This window comes from Theobroma cacao, chromosome 4 (genome assembly GCF_000208745.1).
Source record: "Theobroma cacao cultivar B97-61/B2 chromosome 4, Criollo_cocoa_genome_V2, whole genome shotgun sequence".
Classification (NCBI taxonomy): Eukaryota; Viridiplantae; Streptophyta; class Magnoliopsida; order Malvales; family Malvaceae; genus Theobroma; species Theobroma cacao.
Genome location: NC_030853.1, coordinates 10,455,475 through 10,467,682, shown reverse-complemented (window position 1 = coordinate 10,467,682; position 12,208 = coordinate 10,455,475).

Below are 12,208 nucleotides of genomic sequence, written 5' to 3'. Positions count from 1 at the left end.
TTACTATATGAATAAATTTATTTTACTCTTACGCTACAAAAGTTATTTTAAGAAGACTTTGAAAATATTGTGTTTTAAGAAAATAGAATATTTTATTTAATGTTTTTACTATATTCAAATAGCTATAATTTTACTTTAAACGAATGTTTTAGACTTCAAAATTTAATTTAAATCATGATATATGTGTTTCCACTTACATATTACATTTTTACGGATTTCAAAATTTTCAAAAAAAAATGACAAAAATGCCCCTGAGAGCTAGAAAATAATATTTTATTGTTTTGAGTTGGAAATGACTTATGATTTCTTGAAATGCGAGATTTAATAACTGTTGCTCATCGGGGAGATGCGAAAGCTGATGCTAAGCCTTGCTGGTTCTGATCGACATTCGGGGTAATGAGTGCCTATCGGGACGTCGCGGCGGTTCTCACGGGCCCGATGGGAGTTTCGGGTCGTGACAAATTGTTTGGAAGCTACTCCTCTAGAACTTTTAAACATGTTGGACATGACAGAGAAGTCCATCAAAAAGAAAAATGGAGCTTTACTTCTTGTTTATTCTTTAAAGGCTTAAATGAAGCAAAAGAAGAAGAATACCCAAAAGGGGAAATAGGTAACATCCTAAAATCAAAAGGCATTGAAACCTAAGGGAAGTGATAGAAAAGACAAATAAAAGGACGTTTGCCATCATTGTGGCAAACCTGGGCATTAGAAGAGCAATTGCAAGGATTACCTAGCTACTGTAAGGAAGAAGAAAGAGCTTATTGAAATTTCTAATTCGAATACCATTTGTTAAGGTAGACTACTTTATATTATATAGTATATGATACCTTATGTTATTTCTAATATGTATGACATATTGCAGAAACTAAGGACAAAGGTGAGTAGCATCGTAGCTGAGGAGGTGACCACATTAATGTACAACTAGAAGAATTGGATGCTACATATGGATGGTTACATTCCTATTTAAACTTATGATTTGATTTATTGGATAATTTGGTAAAATGTTTTGACATTTATCGCCATATGGATGACTTGTGAAACATTTATATTTATCATTTGGATGTTAATGTTTTAATATTTCATGTTTGGATAATTATTTGGAATAATTATATCTTACTTTATTATTATCTACATTTCATATTTCTCTTTGTAATGGTATTCGATCAATTATAAATTATGATTCATGTCAAATTAGTTTGATTAAAATAAAATTAATCAATTAAGATTAATCAACTAATCAAGTGACCTTACTTAAGATAAAATCTTAGTATAAGATCGTTTGAGTTTGTGATTGATTGATCAAACGAATGAATGTTGATTCATGTAAAGATGGAACTTTCTTATGAATAGAACATAGAGATGTTTATTCAAAATAAGAAAGCAAAATCATATTTTGATATGATTTGGTCCATACCTCTTCAATACATTAAGCCCATAACGGTATTGTAAAACCAATACAATTGCAAGCATGCATTGGCATGCATGTATGTAACTTCATGGAATATTTAAAAGAGTTTGAATATTACTCTCACAAAGAATCTAGGATTTAGTAAGAGCATGATGACATTAAGAAAATAGTTTCTTAATATTATTATATTACATTAGAATTCAATACTAGAGACTTTGCATTAAGTTGCATAATCAATAAAATTTACTAGAACTCCATGGATTTAATAAGATACATTGAGATGTATTATTCATATTAAATGAATCTACTAAATATGATTTAATGGAATTTCACACTTTATTCTATTTAATGAGATCCAAAGAGTTGGATGTAATAGAATATGTTAGTGTACTTGTCTCATACACATGAGGAGGTTAGTGGAAGTGAATATAGTTCTTTATTGATACAATTACATAAGATATAATATGTGTGTAAAGAAATAGCCAAGTTTTAATAAGTAATGGATAGTGCAATACTAAGTGACAAAATGCATATGCTACATGAAGCATAATCAAGTTAAAATAGTTCTAAAGTTAGAAAAGAACTATTAACATGTATATAAATAAGGTCATATACATCATATTAAAGGCTCAAGTAGGACGATATTTAGATCATTAGCTCACGGAACAAATAAAAAGTTCTAGCCATTGTTAATATATCAATGAGCCACACAAAGAACTCGAGCCTTATTAGATCAAAATCTAGTAATATGACAAGATGTTGTGACATCAAAAGGATAAAAGCAATTAACCATATTAATTGGCACAAGCGAATCTATAAAGAGACATGGTTGCTAAATGGATTGGATCCACATTGCCATGAGGTAGCAATTGACTTTATGCTAGTTAAAGAATGTTTGGATGAGCCTTGTAGCCAATTCAGATTAGTTAAGGCTTAGTTCCAATCATGCAATGATATCGTTCATATTGAATAATTAGAGGTTTTTCTTCATCAATAAGACATTAATTATAATGAGTTGTAAGTCTAATTAGATGAACTCCATGTGATTAATATGCTTTACAAGGGAATTGTAATGGGTTGCAGTTATGAGATCCCTATGCATCAAAGCATAATCTCAAATTATTCTTAGTCAATGTATCATTGAGACTAGATATCAATGATGCTTAGAGACAAGCACATTCTATCTTTCTTACTTTGGAAGTAAACAATCTATCTCATAGATTAAAGTATAGAGATACTTGGAACTAGAATATAAGTGCTTGCTTAGGAGAGCAAGTTCACTAAAGATGAACCGTCATGAGAAGTTGTAACACCTGGTACTTTGCTATGTTGACTAATAGAACTTATCGGATACTAATTGAAGTTAATTAAAGTGTTTAAGAGTTATGAAGGGTGGAGGGAATATTCGAGAGTAAAATATTTCACATGTGAAGCAATAGTAATTAAATCATAATATTTTTATTGAGGATGAATTAATGATATAAAAAGTGATTCGGAAGTGAATCAGGGCATAATAAGACATTTTGGGTGCCAAGGAGACAAGTGAAAAATTTTAGAATAAATAATATTTTATTCAGTGTCAAAATTTTCCATGAAAAAGGAGTATATGGTCAATCTAAGTGGGGGAGAAGAAGAACGAGGACATTTTAGAGAAAAATGATGTTAATGGGACCAGCGTGTCTTTATTAAATAAAGCTAGCACGGGTAAGTAAATATTTAAATATTATGATGATACTGCGTTGAAGTATAAACTTGATATTTTATTGATACAAGTGTTAAGGAAGAAAATGGAAAGAAATTGGAATTAAAAGATTGTGGGAGGATACAATTAAAAAGAGTGAAAACCTTGGAGGGTAAAATGGTAATTTTGCCATTAGTTTGGTCAAAGCTTCCAAAGAAAGCTTTAACTCTTCATTCTTATCTCATGGCTGGTTCTTATCTCCACCCACAAGATATTTTCATCTTCTCCTTCAAGCTCCCACACTATTTTCAAGCTTCCATGCCATTTTCACCTTACCACCATGCATTTGAAAAGAAAAATAAAGAGAATCGGCCAAGGAAAGAAAGGAGAGGAAAGTGAAAGGCTTGGGTAGTGAGTGATTCAAGAACAATTGAAGGAATATAAACTGGGCTTCAAGATTCAAGAGACATAAGGTAAGGATTTTGATTTTTAGCTTGAGAAATTTTTGGGAATAAGTTGGTAATTGTGTAAGTATTTTTGTGGCAGCTATGGTGGCTATGGGTGGGAGGAAATTGTGAATTTTGTAGGGTGAAATCCAAGCTAAAACCAAGTGGTAAGCTTAATGCTACAATTTGAAGTCTATGATTAGTTTAATATTGTGAGAATGATTGTGTGCAATATGTAGTGTTATGGTAATGTCATGGGTATGGTTGTAAAGCAATTATATTAATTGGAAGCTTGGAAAAAAATGGATCGTGTGGATATGTGTTGTTAGGAAAGGCTTAAAAGGTTATGGATGCTGGTGTGTATGAATGAATATTGATGTTATGCTTGGTGGCAACATGTAAATGAGAATAGTAGTACATGTAGACTTAGAAAATGTTTGATGAAAGTGAACTTTTAGTTGCTGCCATATGCTAGGTTACTATTGTGGAAATGATGGTTGAACTTGATAAATATCCTTAGAAAGGATTAATATATGTATTAGAGTCATAAATAAGTTACCGGTAATTATAATTTAAAGAATTACTCAAGCAAAGTATAAAGGCAACTTTGGTAAAAATATGTTAAGATGTGTATGAATATGCAAGGTTAAGTGAGGAAAAGTGGTGATTCTAGCTTAGTATGTGTTATTAACATGATGGTAATGTTTGAATAAGGAGGAAAATGGAAATGATAAACACTAAGATTATTGAATTTGGATTATTGCTAGGAAGTATATAAGTAGAAAAATTTACCGTGGTGGCGTGTCGGGTGAAGTAACAAGTGACCAGAAAGTAGAAATAGTGAGATACGCACCCGAATCAATAGCGACGGAGAGTCTCGCTATTGTAAGGTGAGTAGGGGGTGCCTATTTCAAAAATTTCCATAGCCATATAATGTTATACGTTTTGTAAACGTTGCTGTATTTCATTAAATGTAATTGTGGAAAGCATGAGCTGTTAGCTTCAATAGGCGATTTCTAAATGGATTTATAATGATTTATACACTGTTATTGTGGAAAGTATGAGCTGGTAGAACTCATAGGAAATTATGGATGCAAGTTGTTTTGAAAATTGTTTTGGATATATCTATAGATGAGCTATATACGTAAAGTGTTTTAGAAATTGGGAAACAAGCCTTTTGTACTATTTTGCATTCAAAATCTATGCCTTGTATTTGTGGGTGATATGCATAGCTTAAATGAAATAGTTAAATGATTTAAACTGCAAGTGTTGAGCATCGGTTTTAGTCCGATCTTTGTATAAGAGAATACACCATGCTTTTTTATGTGAAAAGTAATTTGAAAGGTTATTGAACCTTGTTTCCAAGTCGTTGTTTCCAAATCGTTTTAAGCAAAAGACTTGGAAACCTCGATTTGATTTTTGAAAATGGTTTTGACAGACCAAGTGCGTCAAGAGTAGGCCGACTGTCACTTCGGTTAACTGTGACCTTCATGCACGAGTGAGCTCTAGCTAGAGAACTTTTGGGTCACCGACGGGTGGTTAGGCGTGGCGGGTGCCATGACCTGTGATATGTATACATGGCTAGGCCACAAGTGATCCGATGTAGTGAGACTCTTGGATGTGCGCAGTTGTGACCGCTTGATTCTCCGATGTCGGCCAACATCGTGAAACTACCATGGCTATGGGAATCCGGTGGAGTAAGACTCCCGAAATATTATTACGTGGAAGTGGGTCCACGTGGTGATATTATACTTTCTTACTCGAGAGCCTTTTGAGTTTTTCGATGCATACTCTTTTGCATGATGGAGGGTTCAGATTATCTTTGTAGCTCCCCTAGTTTAAATAAAAGCTTTCCGTGCTTACTTGACAATCATGAGTTGGTTTATGTGGCTACACACTTTGATTTCTTTACATGCCACACATTTTGGGAGTGTGCATACCTTTATACCATATTTCATATTTTGATGGCAAATGATATTTTCGGTAATTGAAACTCTTTCTGTTACACTTATTTTCGGCACTGTTTTGCAAAAGAAAGCATTGTATTATGATTTTACGATACTATTTTTACAAGGCACAAATATCCTTCTTGTGGTTTGGTTTATAAGATTAGCATTTTGTATTCTGGTTTTATTATACAAATGATCTGCTTATTGCTTGTTTCCCATATACTCCCTACTCACGGAGCCAATGATCACTGAGTCTGTGAGACTCACCCCTTTATTTCCCTTTTGCAGATAGTGATCGGCCTAGCGTGCAATCATCAGCACTTATGGTCCATCGCAGATAGGTAAAGGCATCTCATAGCACTTCATTCCAAGTCACTCCACTACTAGAGGTCGAGTCGTAGCACCTTGTTTATTTAATTGTAAATGGATAACGGCCTTGGTATAAGTATTAAACTAGAGACTTTAGACCTCATTGTATATACTTATGATTATATGTTTTAAACATTGAATTGATTATTATGATTATGGTTCAAGTTATGATACGAAAGTATATGGTTTAAGCACTAGTATGGAATGGTGATTGTATATAGTGAGCTAATGGGTATCTCTAGTAAGGCTTGTCATGGATTTGATGGGTTTACCCGTAAGTCTCGGATGCCGATAATGGCCGAGGAGCGGTCGTTACAGAAGTGTATTTGGTAATACACTCCAGTGTCTATGCAGCACTTCTCCTGTGTCAGTCGTGTAAGTACTCCTTAGACTTAAGACACTAAGTTGTCTTATATGTGGAGTGCTACGCTTTAATTTCATCGTTATGGGTGCCTAACCAAGGATGCTTAAACAAAATGCTTTTGGGTATAGTATGAAGCATATGAAGGCAAATGAGTGGTAAAGATATGAATCATTACCTTAAGTATTTTTAGATGACATATTCTATCAGTTCTTGGTTAACATTAGCTTATGGAAGTCCTTGGCCAAGGCGACTTGGAGATAATGAAAGAGGTTTCATAAGTCTTTATAAAGCTAATGCTATAATTATAGGAATGAATATGGAGGTTAATAAAAGTAGACACTGTGTCAAGCTCTTATCATCACCGAGATATATGATGAAGGAATTAATTACACTAATAGACTGTACACTGAAAGGTTGTCAAAAAACCCTTTGACTCTCCTAATAATTAGGTGGCCATGATGCGTTGCTAGATTCTAATCTTGGTCTATGGAGTTGATTATAACTTAATTGATTGAAATTTATATTAATCAATAAAGTCATTAATCAATTCCATTGCCAACATGTTAGGAACCTAAAGGGTAGCACACAATGATTTCATTTGAATTAAATTAAGAGTGTGATGATTGATGTTAGACTTAAGTCACATGCTAGGTAATTAATTTCCATAAACTTAATTAAAAGAGTTTAATTAAGTTTTGGGCATAATATATAAATAGTTATATTTATAATGACGAAATTGCAATAATATAAAGGAAATTATTTCAATTTAAGTTCCATTGGGCTTAATTATTATAGTTTTTATAAAACCTGACCCTATAAACACATGTCATGACATACATGCACTGAATAGCATGTTATTACGCTAGGAAAGCTCCTAAGAATAGACGAAACCCGATATTGTACCTAACGGTACACTTGAGTTGATTTAACCTCGAACTAGTTCAAATAGGAATCGTAGGATGAAATTTAATATTTTACAGTCCAGGAATGACTAAAAATGATTGTTCGGAGTTCGAGGGTTCATTTAAGGAAAACTTGAAAATTTTGATGTTCAGAGGCAAAATCATCATTTTGCCACCTAAGATAATAATTTGATCATGGAGTGAAATTTTTGACCAAGATTAACTATTTGGCTTATAATTAAATGATAGGAAGTGAAAAATTTCAATTCCGGTAATTTTCGAAACATAGGGGCAAAACGGTAATTTTGTCACTCCGAGGTAAAACCATAATTTTGTCGCCCTGAGGTAAAACCGTAATTTTCACCACCAAAAACTTGTCAAAATCATAGGATTTATTTATTTTTGGTATCAATAACTATGGTATTTTAAGTGGTGAAAAATTGAAGTTTAAAGGATTAAATTTTAAAAACGGGCCAATGGAAAAGTAACACATGGCACTTTTCCATGATTTAATATTATTTTAAAGGAAAATCAGCCCATTTAAACCCCACATCAGGTGATGGTCGGCTATAAGGAGAAAATAAGAGAGAAAATAGAGAGGAAAGGAAGAAAAGAGAAAAACCAAAGGAAAACTAGAAAATTCAAAGGGGAATTCGCATTTTTCGTCCGTTTACGCGTCTAACAGTAATATTTTTTGACTTTGGCTTGATTTCTACCTTTCGTATTCCTTTGTTTCCATTTAGCATGGTTGAGGAGAAAGATCAAAAACTGATACCAAAGGCTGGCCAAATTTCAAGGGGAAGGATTTTGAAATTTTTATGTTTTGATTCTTAGTTAAATTGATAGTTTTAGTTAGTTAAATGTGTATAGAAATCACATAGGGCAAGAAAGCATGAAATTCTCACAATACCCACCCTTGGCCAAATACTCAATGATGTACAATGATGATGAACTGATTTTTATTCTAAGAGAAATGAAGAGAAAATGATGAAAAATGGTTAAATATGATAGAAAAACAAAGTGCAACATTAACCGAGTTAATCTCCCATTTTTTACCGAATTTTTTAAGGAGGAAAGTGAGCTGATTTTGGTGATTTTAGAGGGTTATTGGCTGATATTTAATGGTTAGAAATGTTGGAGAGAAAATGGGACAATTTAGAGCTAAAATGGAGCGCGTTAGCAATTTATCGGGTAAAGTACAAAAAATAGGTTAATACCGTTTAAGCCGTTTTAGGCTATTACATTTCAACCATGCATTAGTATAGGATTTAAGTCAATTATATAGTGATTTAGCATCAATGTGGTGAATTGTGTAATTTTTGCAAAGTGTCTAGGAGGAGTGCCTTCCAGTAAAGGCAAGGAAGTCGTACCCGACAAATAGTGATCGGGGCACCTAGAAAGCATTTAATTTGTATAAACGGTGAGTAAACCTATTATTATTGTAAATTATCTAGAGTTTATTTTTAAATGCTCTTTATGTATTTTATGAAACGAAAATGAGATTAAAATGGGACTTTTGATGTTTTAGAAATAAATGTGATAAATAAATATATTGTGTTGATTATCTGAAATAAGAAACTTTTGATTATGAAATTGAGTAATTGGAGGCTGCCAATTGTCTTGAAAAATATATTTTTTTACGAATGGCTTATGATATATGAGTATATGTGGCTATATTTATAATTGCATTGGGAATTTATGTAAGTTGTCTTTTACTATGCAGGCTGGATAAATAAATAAAAGCCACATTATACTATCAAAATTTTATTAAAATTGGTGGGTTTAGTCACTGTAGTGACGAGTTTTTGTGGACTGCCTATTATAGGGGTACGGTAAACTCGGGTGCATAGTTACTCCAGTTGTAGAGGGGAGGAGGGTAACTCCCTGGGTAGTGTTAGAGCTCACTTCACGACGAACCCCAACGTGAATGTGTAACTCGGCCAACGCCAAGGAACGGCTTGTTTTCAAAACTAACATGTGTTTGACATGTAAATATCTTAACAACCTTTGCGGACTCGGTTAGATGCCTCAGCCAACGTATCCCCGAGGACTAGTTGTTGGCTTGAGCTCCGTTTTCTAATAAAAGTCATAAGCCTTAACAACTGTTTTGGTAAATTACAAATATTTTATGGTTTAAGAAATAAATTGAAAATCTTATGAAATGGTTTGTGATTTGTTGTTTAAACTTGCCTCCATTTTACTCGTCTTTAGATATTTAATAATAATGTCTGTCTACTCATTGGGATAGTAAATTCTCACCCACCTCCTTTCCAAATATTTCAGGCCTATGGTAGCTTGTAGATACCCGATTTTGTCGAGGATTCCAGTTAACCCCTCTATCTCATAGACAGTAAGTTACTATCACCAACACTTTTTGTATTTATGGGCCTCTTGTCATTGTAATTATTATTGTACATTATAACTTTGTAAATTATTGTATGTATGAATTTATTTTACTTCCAAGTTACAAAAGATTACTTACACGTGTTTCTATAAATATTATTTTACATAAATATGTTATTTTTTAATCAATATTTTGAATAGTAATATTTGTTTATAAATCATTTTAAAAAAAAAATAATTTTTATCTTTTGATTTACTTGAGCAGGAAACGACTGGTAATTGTTTAGAACGAAATGTTTAATAATGATTGCTCACAGGAAAGGCAAGAAACTGATACGTAAGCCTTGCGGGGTTTCGATTAGTATTTAGGGTAATGGGTGTCAATCGGGACATCACGACGGTTGTCGTGGGCCCGAGGGAGGTTTCGGGTCGTGTCAATTCGGTTGGTATCAGAGCTTTCGATTTAAAAGCTTATGGTTTTGAAAGAAGTTTTTGATTTTTAAAGTTCTTGGATTTAAACTTATTTTAAAATAATTTACAATGTCAGTGTGGCCCAGTTAAGATTAGTTAGTTACATGTAGTTGCATATAGAGTCTGAAGTTGTCTAAACCAATTTCGTTCTTTTTGTAGATCATTATGCCTCTTCGACGTGAGCCACCACTATCACTAGATCTACCGGTAGAGGAAGAGGTCACCCTAGACAAAGTCGATCGGATTCCATAGAAGAGGAGTCGGTTGCGTATTCTTTTAGAGCAGCTCCTATTGTTGAGTCTACTGACATTTCTGTACCTCCTCCACCACCTGTTGCTGCTCCTGGCTTACCTGCCATGTCACCAGAGGCAACTTAGGCATTAACGGCTTTTCTCGCTGCTCTTACGAGCCAAGCTCAGGCTGATCCAATTCCACCTGTTGTTTCCCCTGTAACAGCCCTAGTACCACCACCTCCTATTCCACCCTAGACATCGAACGTCTCCATTTCTAAGAAATTGAAGAAAGGTAGACAGTTAGGTTGTGTCTCGTTTACTGGTGAGTTAGATGCGACCGCAGCTAGGGATTGGGTTATTCAGGTATCGGAGACACTAGCAGATATGGGATTAGATGATGAGATGAAATTGAAGGTGGCTACACGGTTATTTGATAAGAGAGCCCGTACCTAGTGAAGTTAAGTAAAGTCTCGCTCTCCTATACCGCTGACTTGGACGGATTTCCTCCGAGAGTTCGATGGTCAGTAATACACCTCTTTCCATCAAAAAGAGAAAAAGAGAGAATATCTGAGCTTAAAACAAGGGAACATGACCATTGAGGAGTATGAAACTCGTTTTAACGACCTGATGTCTTAGGTACCTGAGTTAGTGAGATTAAAGCAAGACCAGGTAAACTACTTTGATGAGGGACTCCGTAATGAGATACGGGAGCGTATGATAGTGACTAGCAAGGAGTCGTATAAGAAAGTTGTGCAGATGGCCTTACGGGCTGAAAAGCTTGCCACTGAGAATAGACGGATCCCAGCTGAGTTTGTAAAGAGAAGGAATCCGCCTACGTTCTTGGGTCAATCTTCAAAGAGAGGCAGAGATTCGACATCTACTGCAGGAAGTACTACCTCAGCGTCTGTGGCATCGACTAGACCTCTATCTCAGCAATCACAGTCGAGATCTTCTAGATTTGATTGGCTAGTGATGAGTAGTTAGTGGGGCTTCAAGAGGATTGGACAGATGCCGTAATTGTGGAGGATTTCATGTTGGGTCAAGTAGAAAGCCTGTAACGTGTTTTCAATGCTGCCAACAAGGAGACATCAAGAGAGATTATCCTTAGTTGAGACGGGGTACGGTAGTTACTTCTACTCCTCCAACTCGTCCTAGTATACCGCGAAGAGACACTTTGGGATCACAGTCCAGACAGGGCCCAGTGATACAGTCAGGCATGGGGAGTAATACCCAAAAGCAACCATCTTCCAGACCGCAGCCCCAAATTTTGACTAGGATTTTTGCAGTGACTAAGGATAAAGCCCTGGTTCGACCTAGCATAGTGACAGGTACTATGATTGTGTTTGATAGAGATGCACATGTTTTGATAGATTTGGGCTCCGATAGATCATATGTGAGCATATCATTTGCATCATTCTCAGATAGGAACCTGTCACCATTAGAGGAAGGGATTGTACTGCATACTCCTCTGGGCGAGTGGTTAGTAAGAAATACGTATTATAGAGACTGTGGTATTAAAGTTGGGGAAGAACAATTTATGGGTGATTTAATCCCTTTGGAGATTTTGATCTTGGGTATGGATTGGTTGTCCACTCATCGAGCAAAGGTAGATTGTTTTAAGAAAGAAGTGATTCTCCAGAGTTCAGAGGGAGCAGAGTTGTATTTACGGGGAAGCGTCGAGTATTACCGTTTTGTGTAATCTCGGCCCTCAAAGCTTTGAAATTGGTGTGAAAAGGATATCTGGCATACTTGGCTCATGTGATTGATATATCAAGGGATGAACCTAAGTTAGAGAATGTCCCCATAGTAAGTAAGTTCCCTAATGTATTTCCTTATGAATTACCGAGACTTCTTCCCGATCGTGAGTTCGAATTCACCATTGACTTACTTCTGAGTACTGCTCCTAGCTCTATTCCTCCAAATAGAATGGCTCTAGCAGAGTTGAAGGAGTTGAAAGTATAGTTGAAAGAGCTAGTGGACAAGGGTTTTATACTCCCTAGTACATCTCCGTGGGGAGCACCGGTTTTATTTGTGAAAAAGAA